The 12,975-nt window shown below is 35.6% G+C and overlaps 1 protein-coding gene across 2 annotated transcripts in view; it reads left to right on the top strand.

The window, feature by feature from the left end:
• Window positions 1-12,975, top strand: part of LOC5575138 (ecdysone-induced protein 78C) — a 132,324-nt gene that overhangs the window by 56,112 nt on the left and 63,237 nt on the right. The gene's annotated exons all lie outside the window — the stretch shown is intronic.

The raw sequence follows: 12,975 nt of genomic DNA, 5'->3' as shown, positions 1-12,975 counted from the left end.
TGGTTTCGGTTTCTAGTCATGAGATTTCCTAGTTTTAGAGACTTAGCCGCTATCATTTAGCCGCTTTTAGACACTTTAGACGCTTAGCCGTAGTCGTATCGGCATATTACTCTTCATTACATTTAGATTACTAAATTAAAAACCTAAAACGACTTCAACATTATTTTCAATCACAAATCCTAAAGTTCGTTGGAAGTATACTATTGTTTTGATTACTCAATTATATGTCGCCTTAGCAACACAAATTCTTATTTTATAGGGCTCCCAAATCTGACTCCGCTCCGGACCCTGAAAACCCTAGCTACGCCACTGTTAGGTACTAAAAAAGCAGTGTTATTTCGATGCCCAAAGAGAACCAGATTTCACTAATTATTTTATGATATGGCTCATACTTTATAGCCACGGACGTTATCACTAGGATAAGGGGATACCGCTTTTACGATAGTCATTCCTGGGTTATTTCAAAAGCCTAAAAGAACGATATAGATTATTCATTCATTTCATGCACAATATTTAGCCATCGAGTACTTAGTGTTGTTATAAGAACCAAAATTTCTCAAAATTCGGCTTTTCCGGTAGTCATTCCTCAGTGGTCAAAAAGGACCAAAGTGGTCATTGACTTATTATTATATGAGATTTGTAATATTCTCAAGAAACCAACAAGATTGAACCGTCGAATACCTAGTTTTGGTACAAATACTCAAATACGACTTTCTTGGTGGACATTCCAGAGTTATTTCGGTGGATAAAAAGCAGGAGTAGTCTTCAATCTATAATTGAACTAGTATTTGAAATCATAAATATTGATCCGTTGCATGCCTAGTATTAACCGAATAGAACCAATGAGAGTTACATACTCAACCGAATAGATCCTTGAAATTTCAACACATGATTTTATTCAAAAAGATGTCCAGATACAAACATTATTTCAACATTTGCGCCTTCAAATGAACGATATTCACCATTCAATAGAATGCCTGCATCTCATACAAAAGATATACGAACTCGTTCTATTCCCATTTCATCAATGTTCACATATGTACTTAAAATCCATTGAACTTGAAAGTGGAGCGCGGAGGTGCTGGCGACAGAAACGAAGCGCAAAACAAAGTAAACGAAAAGATCACTCGCGAAGAAAGTCGCGCCCTCAAAAGCTCTGCGCTCAATGCACGCAACATAACGACGTAAAGGGAAGAGAAAAGGCGGCAGCGCGCGGGACGAAAAGAAGGCGCACAACACTCCATCGGACCAAATCGCAGTACAAAACGGGACATAGCGTGTAAGAGAGGAAAGATACCAAAACAAAACGGCGAAAACGAGCGAGAAATACACACGAACCTCCGGAGAAAGATAGAACGAACCTCCGCCGCCGCCAAGAAAGATCACGGAACCAAAGCAGGAAAAGATAACAACAAACCAGGCAGCATCAGCGAGTGGCGAAGAAAATAAACATAATAAGTTCAACGAACCTTTCACCGACCACGACCGGGCAGAAGCGCATGAAAAAATAAAAAGCACAGAGCACCTCCATTCGCACATTGGCGAAGACAGTAAACGACGTTTTAAAAGGTAACGACGAAGCTACACCACTGCACAGTGGATCCGTTTGTTCTAGGAAGCGGTCATTTATCATTTTGCACAATATCTGATGAAAACTACAGAAACATACCGTCAGAAGATGCCTAGTCAATTATTTATGGGCTCTCAAAATCACTGTTGAAGTGTTGAGGTAGTTTTCATCTATATTACCTACTTAAACTAAATTTCTTCACATATAGCAAATGCAGGGCCACTAAATAGATTTATGCAAAAAAAAACTAATTCTGCAAACATTCCTATTTCCGGTTCAAAAATTCATAATTTGAATTTCATTAAATGAACTTAATTTTTGAATATTTTGTTGAAATGGATCAGGATTATTAAATTTCAATGAGGTTAATACGAATATTATGAAAAAGAAATGCGTTCCTTTGGTAAAAAAGCAACTTAGATTATTTATTTATTTATTTGTCACTGTCTCGAATTATTGTAATTTCAAAGACTGTTTCTTAATCACAGTTAAGAAAACCTAAATCACTGTCCTTCAAAATACACAGCTGAAATAAAAATATGCTCATGATTCACAATTTCTTTTTTGACACAACTTTTAATCAAAATTTAATTTACTGCAGAAATTAGTCGTTGAGTGCTCAAGAACACGAGTCAATTAAGTTTGTTATAATTTCGATATCAAATTTTTTTTGGTGTTCGTTGGAGACTGCAAGCATGCCCAGAAATTAAATTAAATCAATAATAAAACGTGATATGACTATCAAACTATGTCTTATACAAAAGTTGAGATTCTGTTTTGTACGATTTTATCTCAAATTTTGCACATGAAACATATTCCAAAAAGTGACGATTTCAAAGGAATCGTTAATTTCCCTATTTTAAGAGATTTGATCATCCTGTGAAGAAATTTGAGTTGTTTTCATGAAAATTAGTTGTGAAAAGTTGAGTGTGGAATATGAATTTTGTTCAATGGATTAAATTATCAAGAAGTTCAATGAATCAAACTTTTTTTAAATGTCTATAAAAAACAGTATTTCATACAACTTTAACAACTTGTAACACGAAAATTCGTAACGGATGTATTACAATGTTGATGTCTCTGATTGATGATGATCTCTAATTTTTTTTTTTACCAAAAACTGTATGTATGATAAACCAAAAGTTTCGAAACTACCACAATGTTTGTAAAATATATCATGTATCTTATCTCATAAACCATTATTGCGTTAACAGTAAGCAAATGATACCCGGTAAATCGGACTATTCATTCTGAACATATACGCGAGCAAACTTCCCTTTCATTTTTATAAATAGATTATATGATAGCACGCACGCCTCTCACATCGCCGACCTGGGATCAAATCCCATCCTCGAGGTAGTCTTCTCTTATCAGTATCTGCATCAATATTGATTATTGGTAATCTTGTTTTGTAGATTTTTAGATGTGCCCTGGGGGCTGACATTCCCCATATAAAATTTCATTGGCCGCTATTTTGTTTTTAGTAAATTGATCAAAAAAATACATATGGGCTATACTGCCCATAACTGCATATTTGTAACATTCGACAAAAGTAGGCATTGAGTAAATGGGATACCAAGTTTGCATATTATTGCAGTATGGGAGGAAACAAAAATTTCAAAAAATCACTAGGAATTCAAAAGTGCTTATATGAGGCTGAAATTTTGTACAACTCATATCGCATATTGGGTGGATAGTCAGAAAATAATTCTGATATAAATTTCGTTGCTACTGCATTATGAGGCTCATGTATAATCTCAATGTGACTGTTATGCGGTTACAATTGCCAATGTGACAAAACAACTTGGTATTTTTTTCAAATTTTCTAGAACAATCTCACATATTTCAGTAAGTTGATCGAAAGCATTTGTCATTTGATGACTCTCCCCGGTATTAACTCGAAATTGTAAAAAATGTCGAATGTGACTGTTATGCAGTTATGGGCAGTATACCAGTGATGCATTTTGAACTGAAAGTGAGCCGTGAACGTGAATTGAACGCGTTCTAATTTTTCACGATAACGTAGTAAACTTTAAACTCTCGTTTAGAACTCTGTCACTACTCACCAAAATGCACACTGAAGGTCAAAATACGAAAAAAAAAAATCAGACCACGGCGTAAAAACTAACAAGGCAATCTTTTTACTGGTTTAAACATCGAATTCGGTTGTAAACTATGACGTCAATCCCATCGTACCATATACCATCCGGACAACCAGATCATTTTTATTTTATTTTATTTTCAAAAATTTGTTTGAGATGGATAGGAATGACGTCATAGAGTAGCTACCAGTTTTCGGAATATATCACCTTCTCAATATAGTACACCAGCGGTATTCAAATCGTGCTCCGTGGAGCACTTGGTGAAAAATGTCCGATACATTTTGTATGTGACATTTATTGAATTTACTATGGCAAACAACCGTTAAAGTTGGAAAAATCGAAGTTTTGAAAATTTCTGTTGAAGAGCAGGTACATCACACACCCTGCAGTGGCGATGCCTAAGGGTAAGAATTGTAGAGGTAGTATTTAAGTGAATAAATTGTAGATATGTAGATACCCAGACATGAAATAAAAGAGAGGAGCTGGCTGGTAGCGATATCAGTCAGTTAGCTGCCCAGTTGAAGAAACATCTACTGTATTGTATTTCTTTATGATTTGCAATCGGATGTTGGTTTATTTTTGGGATTTGCTGCAATTTTGGTTACCACACGCCATATGTAGTGAACAAGGTTCTAAGTTGTAAAAAGGGGAAGTTCTTATAATTTACTGTACTACAATCAATGTTATCACAGTTGAGATTAACGAATTCTTGAAGAAACTGTTTGCGAAATCTGTTTAATACATATGAGTTTTCTCAAGGTAACATTTTCTTCCACCAATTGATACGTCTGGTGCAAATATAATCGATACAGTAGGGATACATTTTTTTTTATTTCTGCGGTATTTTCTTTAATATCCGTAAGAATGAAAATGGATGGCAGAAAAAATATAGCTTAGATTTTGCGGAGTCAGTAGAAAATATTGTACTAATCATTAATTATTTCTTCTAATGTGTGAAATTTTACGTTTCTTTTTGATAATAGTAAAATATTTTTGTCCATAGTAAGCATCCAATTTTTTTATACCACCTTCCAGCTGTCTCAAAGATGTGGTCAGAATAGCACATTTTCTAACAATGTCCAAATAATTTTGAACATGGGCTTTTCTTTTATTCGTCCTTAGAATTCTTCCATGGACGTTTTTCAATTGTTATCTAGAGATATGATCAAAGTTTCTCAATGTTATCCACAGCAAGTGTTATTTAAATTTCGACAGAAATACCTTAAAGAAATGACTCACCAATAATAACAGAACTTCTGTGATCACACAGTATCATCATTTTATGCTTTTATTTCATTGCTTTTACTGTCGATTACTATCGTATTCCACCAATTTATAATGCCTATTAAATTAGGTAGCAATAATTTTAATACCTTGCCTGCTTTATAAGGCTTCTCCTATGGACCGATGCACGAGTTCATTAATTTGACGTTTGAGCGGTGCCGAATTCACTGGTTTCCATGGCCACATAAATAACACGGCACCGCTTAAACGTCAAATAGTGAACTCGTTCATTGGTCCATACGATCAACAATAACTTTGAAATATGCGAGTTTACTCATAAGTACGTTACGTAAAAAGACAGTATACAGCAGTTTTAACGTGACGAAGTAATGGCCGCACACTCCTAGGCATACTCGGATCATTCTGAAGAAAATTTTAGCATGACAGCAGCCTGGCTGTTTGTTGATATCCAGTTCACACCCCCTAAGATTAAACCAGTAATGTTTTTAAACACCTTTTGTACAACTTTCGCACTGAAATATGTATAAAGTGTTTGCCATGACCAGGCATCGCAGAATTCGCTCTCATTTGAGTATGAAGCACGATCAAAGCAAGCAAAGAAAAACATCCCATCTGTTACGGTCCACGATCGTCATTGTATCGCAAGGTGTAACAAGTCTGATAGATGGAAGCAGCGAGCGAGAGCCCCAAAGAGAGAGCGATGATAAAATCCATTTTTCTCGCTTGTTTACCGTTGAGGATAGGTGTTTTTCTTTACTGGCACGATAAACAATCCACGAACTTCCAATACCAATAGTGTCCCCCAGGCTTGAAGCATGTTTAGAGTAGAGTTTGCAATTTTCCCGGGATTTGATTTCCCGGGAAACGGGAATAAATTTGTCATTTGCCGGGAAACCTCGGGATCCCGGGAAATTCTAAAAAACTTGAAAATAAAGCAAATTTGATGTTTTTTTAATCATTCGTTTTTCATATAGATTTATTTTATTCCTGTAAATTAGTATAGTTATTTCTGTTTTTTAGAGTAACCTTTTCTTGTTTCCCAAAAAAAATCTTCTAGCTTCTGCTTTAAACGCTTGCTTTCAAAACAAGAAAGTTTATAATATTGAGCAAAAGTCCACGTGGAACTTATTCTTGACAATTCGTAAGAATTCCAAATAATATTTACTAACTTTGAATCAATCGTTTCAAGCACTAAATATAAACCAATTAGAGTATTACGTTAGAAATTGTGACTGCTACATCCTGGGTGATACGGACTGAAAATCAACAAGCAGTCAGGCTGCTTCAAACTGAAATTTTCGTACTAGTCATCTGACTATGCCTAGAAATGTACGGTATGATTCCGTCACGGTAAATTTGTTATACAACTTACCAAAAATCGTTAACAGTCAAAGAAAAGACTTTCTGATTAAGTTTGGTTCTGATTAAGCGTAGTTTCCTGCGTGACAAGCAAACGAACAACGGTTAGCACTCATGAAAAATATTGTATTCAATTTGAACGACCTAAATATTCAAGCCCACACCCCCAGGTTAAATCCATGAACAAATTTATAAGCCTACTTAGTTCATGGAACAGATCCCTCGAAAATTCCTTTATTCTATATAGCATATTATCTTTTTTTTGGTAAACCATATCGTCAAGAAGATATCCATTCTACAGTGATACCCCCATGAGTCGATGTTCCATGACTCGATATCGACTCATGGAACCATACTAAAAACAAAATTTCATGGCTACTATGATGGTCCCTAGAAGCAGCTTTCCAAAGGTTTGCTGTTCCATTGCTCGATATTTCCATGAGTAGATGGTCCCTTCAATATCGACTCATGGAGGTTTCACTGTATCAGCAACTATTTGATTACGAAAAACAATTGAACATCCAAATATAACAAGTGATCTAGCGAGGGCATTGATTAGAATGATAAGGATAGTAAATTGTGCGATAGTTTTTATTTGAAAATTGATGGTCTATTCTTTTTTTATAGAACTACCAAGAAATACGGATATTCCGAGAAATACGGGAATCCCGGGAAACAGAAAATCATTTCCCGGGAAACGGGAATCCCGGGAAATCTCATTTCCCGGGAAATGTTCCCGGGATTGAATACTCTAGTTTAGAGGGGTTTTATCATGCACTACTATCCTCCCAATCAGATCAAAGTTGTAGCAGTATACGATAAACAGTCTCTCATAATGTGCAGCATGTTATGATATTTTCAGAGAGCAATACGTGATAGATTCTCTCAATTTTCTCTGGATTCAATCCCTGGCCATGACAACAATTTTCATTCCGCGTTCAATTTGTAGCTTTTTTGGGTTCAAATTTATGAACTGATCAATGTTCAAGCCTACTTGATCCCTCGTTCAAAGGTTTGAACTGGAACGCAAAATGAATGCATTTAGATGCAACACTGGTCTATACAATGTCAGGTCATGAGGAGCTACCGTTTTGATTCATATTACGGACTCTTACGGCCTCAATGAAGTATAACTCATTAGAAATCATATAAAATAAATCATTCTGTATGATTCCTCTGCGTAATCGAGCCTTTAAAAGATATAACTTTCGAATGGTGGGTGAAGATTTTGATTCCGTAACATGCATAATTTTAAATAAATAGAAATGTGTGGGCTTTTTATGATTATTATTCTGGACGCTTCCTTACTTTTGCCTCGTATTCCGGACACTGTGCTTCGAATTCCGGACAGCTCATGAAAATCATAAATAGAAAAGTCAAATCATCAATTGAAATCGTCAAACCACAGAAGAGACATCTTAGCTAGTTGATCATTATACGTTTGTATAGATTTATGGAAAATGCTTATTAAAATGAGCCTTGAAAGTGAGAACTCTTGAACGGCAAAAGTTAAAACATTTCATGAGAAATGTTTCCCATACAAAGTAGAGCGTCCGGAATAAGAAGCTGTCCGTAATATGAATCAAAACGGTACCCTGAAAAAATTAAACAATTCGGCTGAGTTGTCTCTAAGAAATCTTAAAATTACTATATTATGTATCACAGTGCGCATCGTACCTTCGTGCTGTGCGTACACGAATTCTCTCTGCTCTTGGAAGTTTTATTAAAAACTACCTAAAGCAATAAAACAGTACTTTTCAGTGCTACAAAAACAGTACTTTTCAGTGCTAAAATTATAAACGGTACTTTTCAGTGCTACTAAAACAGTACTTTTCAGTACTATTTTTTCTACTATTGATCCCTTTACGATCCTTGTTTGGACCCGTGCCTTCGATTTTTCGTTGGACCCGTTGGCGAAAGCTAGCGGTGGTAATCCTTCTTGGACACCGTCTAGGGAAAAAACCTCTCGAAGGTCACGTCTTTCTCGTTTATTAACTAAACATGGTATCAACAACTAACAAAAGGAAGGGTGAATCTCTGAATTCACTACTTCCTTCCAAAAAAGTGGGTTTTAAAACTGTCACTACACGTGGCAAGAATAGAAGAAAGGACGCTTCTCCGGAATGCGAAGTTTCTTCCAAGAGTGAAATGAATAATTGTATCGAAATGAGCAATCAGTTCGATGCTCTAGACAAATTTTCCGAACACCAAATCGAAGCAGCCTCTAGCCCAGGCTCTTTGATTCAAGTGAGGAAGCAAAGAGTACCGCCTATCGTGGTCAGTTGTTCCGAATTTGGGGGATTTAGGCAGGAGATCTTGAACTCCATTAGGGGAATCAAGGTTTCCTTCCAAATCGCAAAGAAAGGAGACTGTCGCGTTTTGCCGGAAACTCTTAAAGATCGTGAACTTCTTCTCAAACATCTTGAAGAGAAGAAGCACAAGTTTTTTACTTATGACGACAAAACTGAACGTTTGTTCAAAGTTGTCTTGAAAGGTCTCTCAAGTGACTATAAGTCTCCTGAAGAGATCAAAAATGGAATAAATGATTTACTTGGATTTTCCCCAGTCCAAGTAATCATTATGAAAAAGAGAACCCAATCTGGCATTGTTCGGAAAGGGCTTTCTCAAGAATTTTATTTAGTTCACTTTAACAAAAAAGAACTAAATAATATTAAAGCTTTAGAAAAAGCAAAACTTTTGTTTGATGTCCGTGTGACATGGGAACATTTCCAGAAACCTGGAGGAAATTACCAGAACCCCACTCAGTGCCGTCGGTGCCAAAAGTGGGGTCATGGTACAAAAAATTGTCGCATGGATGCTAAATGCATGATTTGCGGAGGTTCTTCTCACGCTAAGGACGTCTGTCCAGTGAAGGAAGATACCACCAAATTCATATGCTGTAATTGCGGGGCTAACCATAAGTCCAATTTTTGGAATTGTCCTTCACGCAAAAGGGTCATTGAGGCTCGTGCCAGGCAGATGAAGGATAATATCCGTTACGATAACGGTCGTTTCCGGAATTTGCCTGGTAGAGTATCGAACAATGCTCATATTTCAGTTAACGATCGCTTGATCATGAATCATACCCATCAGGAAGATCATAATCATGCTCATTCACAAACAAATTTTAATCCGTCGGGTAGCCGTTTGAATCTTTCAATTTCGAATGTATCTACCCACGGTAAATCCTTTGCCGATATCGTAGCAGGAAATTCGAACTCCTCCCCTGTTCGATCCATGGGTACCCATTCTACTTGTTTCAAATCAAATGGAAAAAACCCTACCGCCACAGGTAACTCCGCTTCTTCGTCTACCGAAAATTCCAATGGGAAATCATCAGATGATATGTCTGCCTCTGATTTTAATTTTCTAACTGAACAATTGAATCTAATGATTGATTCAATGTTCAAAGCCACCACTATGACTGAAGCAGTCCAAGTAGGTGTAAAATTTACAAATCAAATTGTTATTGGATTACGTTTTTCTAATGGATCCAAATAATAATTCAAATATTTTAAATTGGAATGCTCGTTCTCTGAATGGTAAAGAGGACGAGCTGTTTAATTTTCTTACGGTTAATAACGTGCATATAGCAGTTATTACCGAAACGTATTTAAAACCTGGATCTAAACTCAAAAGAGATCCTAACTTTTTTGTTTATCGTAACGATCGACTTGATGGGGCATGTGGGGGAGTTGCAATAATCATTCATAGGCGTATAAAACATCAACTGTTTTCATCATTTGAAACTAAAGTTTTTGAAACTTTAGGTGTTTCTGTTGAAACACAGTTTGGTAAATATACTTTCATAGCTGCCTATTTGCCTTTTCAATGCTCTGGGCAGCAAGTTAATTTGCTCCAAACTGACTTGCGTAAATTGACTCGCAATAAGTCAAAATATTTTGTCATTGGTGACTTTAATGCCAAACATCGGTCATGGAATAATTCTCAAAGTAATTCCAACGGCAGAATTTTATTTGATGAGTGCTCTTCAGGATATTTCTCAATTCAATACCCTGATAGCCCCACATGTTTTTCCTCTTCTAGAAATCCATCTACGATTGATTTGGTCTTAACCGACTCTAGTCATCTTTGTAGCCAACTGATTACTCATGCTGATTTTGATTCTGATCATGTCCCTGTTACATTTCAAATATCCCAAGAAGCGATTCTCAATCCTATCAGCTCCACTTTCAATTATTTACGAGCCGACTGGAATATATATAAAACGTATGTTGACTCTAATCTTGATGTTAACATTTCTTTAGAAACTAAACTTGATATTGACAATGCTCTTGAAACTTTAACAAATTCCATTGTTGAAGCCCGGAGCATTGCAATTCCAAAATGTGAAGTAAAATTTGAATCCGTGATTATAGACGATGATCTTAAACTCTTGATCCGTCTTAAAAACGTGAGGAGAAGGCAATTTCAACGCACTCGCGATCCTGCTATGAAAATTATATGGCAGGATTTGCAGAAAGAAATCAAGAAACGTTTTGCTCAATTAAGAAACAAAAATTTTGAAAATAAAATTTCTCAATTGGACCCTGGCTCTAAGCCCTTTTGGAAATTATCTAAAATCTTGAAAAAACCTCAGAAGCCAATACCGGCATTGAAAGAGGAAAACAAATTATTACTAACTAATTGCGAAAAAGCTCAAAAACTTGCTATGCAGTTTGAAAGTGCGCACAATTTTAATTTAGGACTTACTAGTCCAATTGAAAATGAAGTTACTCAGAAGTTCGAAAATATTCTCAATCAAGAGAACGTTTTCGAAAATGCCTGGGAGACTGATTTGGAAGAAGTGAGAACTATTATTAAAAAATTCAAAAACATGAAAGCTCCAGGCGATGATGGAATTTTCTACATCCTCATCAAGAAACTTCCAGAAAGTAGCTTATCATTTTTAGTTGATATATTTAACAAATGTTTTCAATTAGCATATTTTCCTGACAAATGGAAAAATGCTAAGGTTGTTCCAATTTTAAAACCAGACAAAAATCCTGCAGAAGCTTCTAGCTATCGTCCAATCAGTTTGCTTTCCTCCATCAGTAAACTTTTTGAAAAGGTTATTTTGAACAGAATGATGGCACACATCAACGAAAATTCAATTTTTGCCAATGAACAGTTCGGATTCCGCCATGGACATTCGACCACTCATCAACTTTTACGTGTAACAAATTTGATCCGTTCCAACAAATCTGAAGGCTACTCTACTGGTCTTGCTCTTCTAGACATAGAAAAAGCATTCGACAGTGTTTGGCATGAAGGTTTGATAGTAAAATTGAAAAACTTTAATTTTCCAACATACATTGTTAGAATAATTCAAAGTTATCTGTCAAATCGTACACTTCAGGTTAATTATCAGAACTCCAGATCTGAAAGACTTCCTGTAAGAGCAGGTGTTCCTCAAGGCAGCATTTTGGGACCAATATTATACAATATTTTCACATCTGACTTACCTGAGCTACCTCAGGGATGTCAAAAATCTTTGTTTGCGGATGACACAGGCCTCTCCGCCAAAGGATTTGTCCTGCGTGTCATCTGTAGTCGATTGCAAAAAAGTTTGGATATTTTTTCTTCATACTTGCAAAAATGGAAGATTTCGCCTAATGCTTCCAAAACTCAACTAATAATATTCCCACATAAACCAAAAGCTTTTTATTTGAAACCTTCAAGTAGACATGTTGTCACGATGAGAGGGGTTCCAATAAATTGGTCGGATGAAGTTAAGTATCTAGGGCTCATGCTAGATAAGAATTTAACTTTCAAAAATCACATTGAGGGCATTCAAGCCAAATGTAATAAATATGTAAAATGTCTCTATCCCCTTATTAATAGAAAATCAAAACTTTGTCTTAAGAACAAGCTTTTGATATTCAAACAAATTTTCAGGCCAGCCATGTTGTATGCTGTACCAATATGGACTAGCTGTTGTAATACCAGGAAGAAAGCTCTGCAGAGAATTCAAAATAAAATTTTGAAAATGATTCTGAGGCTTCCTCCCTGGTATAGTACCAATGAGTTACATAGAATATCCAATGTTGAAACTTTGGAACAAATGTCAAATAAAATAATCAATAATTTCAGGTAAAAATCGTTACAATCTTCTATTGCCACGATTAATGCGTTATATGTTTAGGTTAAGTTAGGTTAAGTATATTAAAAACGTTTTTTTTTCTCTTATAAGCAGGTGAAATCAACTCACCTGTAAAAAAAAATAAAACTGAACTGCTACGGCAAATGAAATGTAATATGTTGTTAACAAAATGTTAATTAAATCTTAAATTTGTTTTACCAAATTAGGATGATAGTGTTGCCTAATAACACAGAACACCTAGATATAAGAAATGAATGTAATGTTTGGAATGATACTAATAAAGAAATTAAAAAAAAAAAAAAATATTATATTATATTGAAGTTTTTAAGATTCCAATACATCCAGAGTGATACTACAAACACAAATGTTCATTTCTCAAAAACGGTTTCATAAAATCGCTTCATTTCTTCACAAGAGACTCTCATCAAAAAATTGTTTCGAATCCAATCATCGAACATGATAAAAAATCTGCAGCCTGAGATATTCATGAGGGCTATGGCTACGTGGCGGTCCCCCAAGTAATTTCGGAATATCTTCGGATCCAGGTAACCAATGATGAAAATCGACACAGAATCCAATAGTAGAAGAGATTTTTG

This window comes from Aedes aegypti, chromosome 2 (genome assembly GCF_002204515.2).
Source record: "Aedes aegypti strain LVP_AGWG chromosome 2, AaegL5.0 Primary Assembly, whole genome shotgun sequence".
Classification (NCBI taxonomy): domain Eukaryota; kingdom Metazoa; phylum Arthropoda; class Insecta; order Diptera; family Culicidae; genus Aedes; species Aedes aegypti.
Note: the sequence above shows the minus strand (reverse complement) of the source record. Positions and strands in the feature narration are given on the sequence as shown.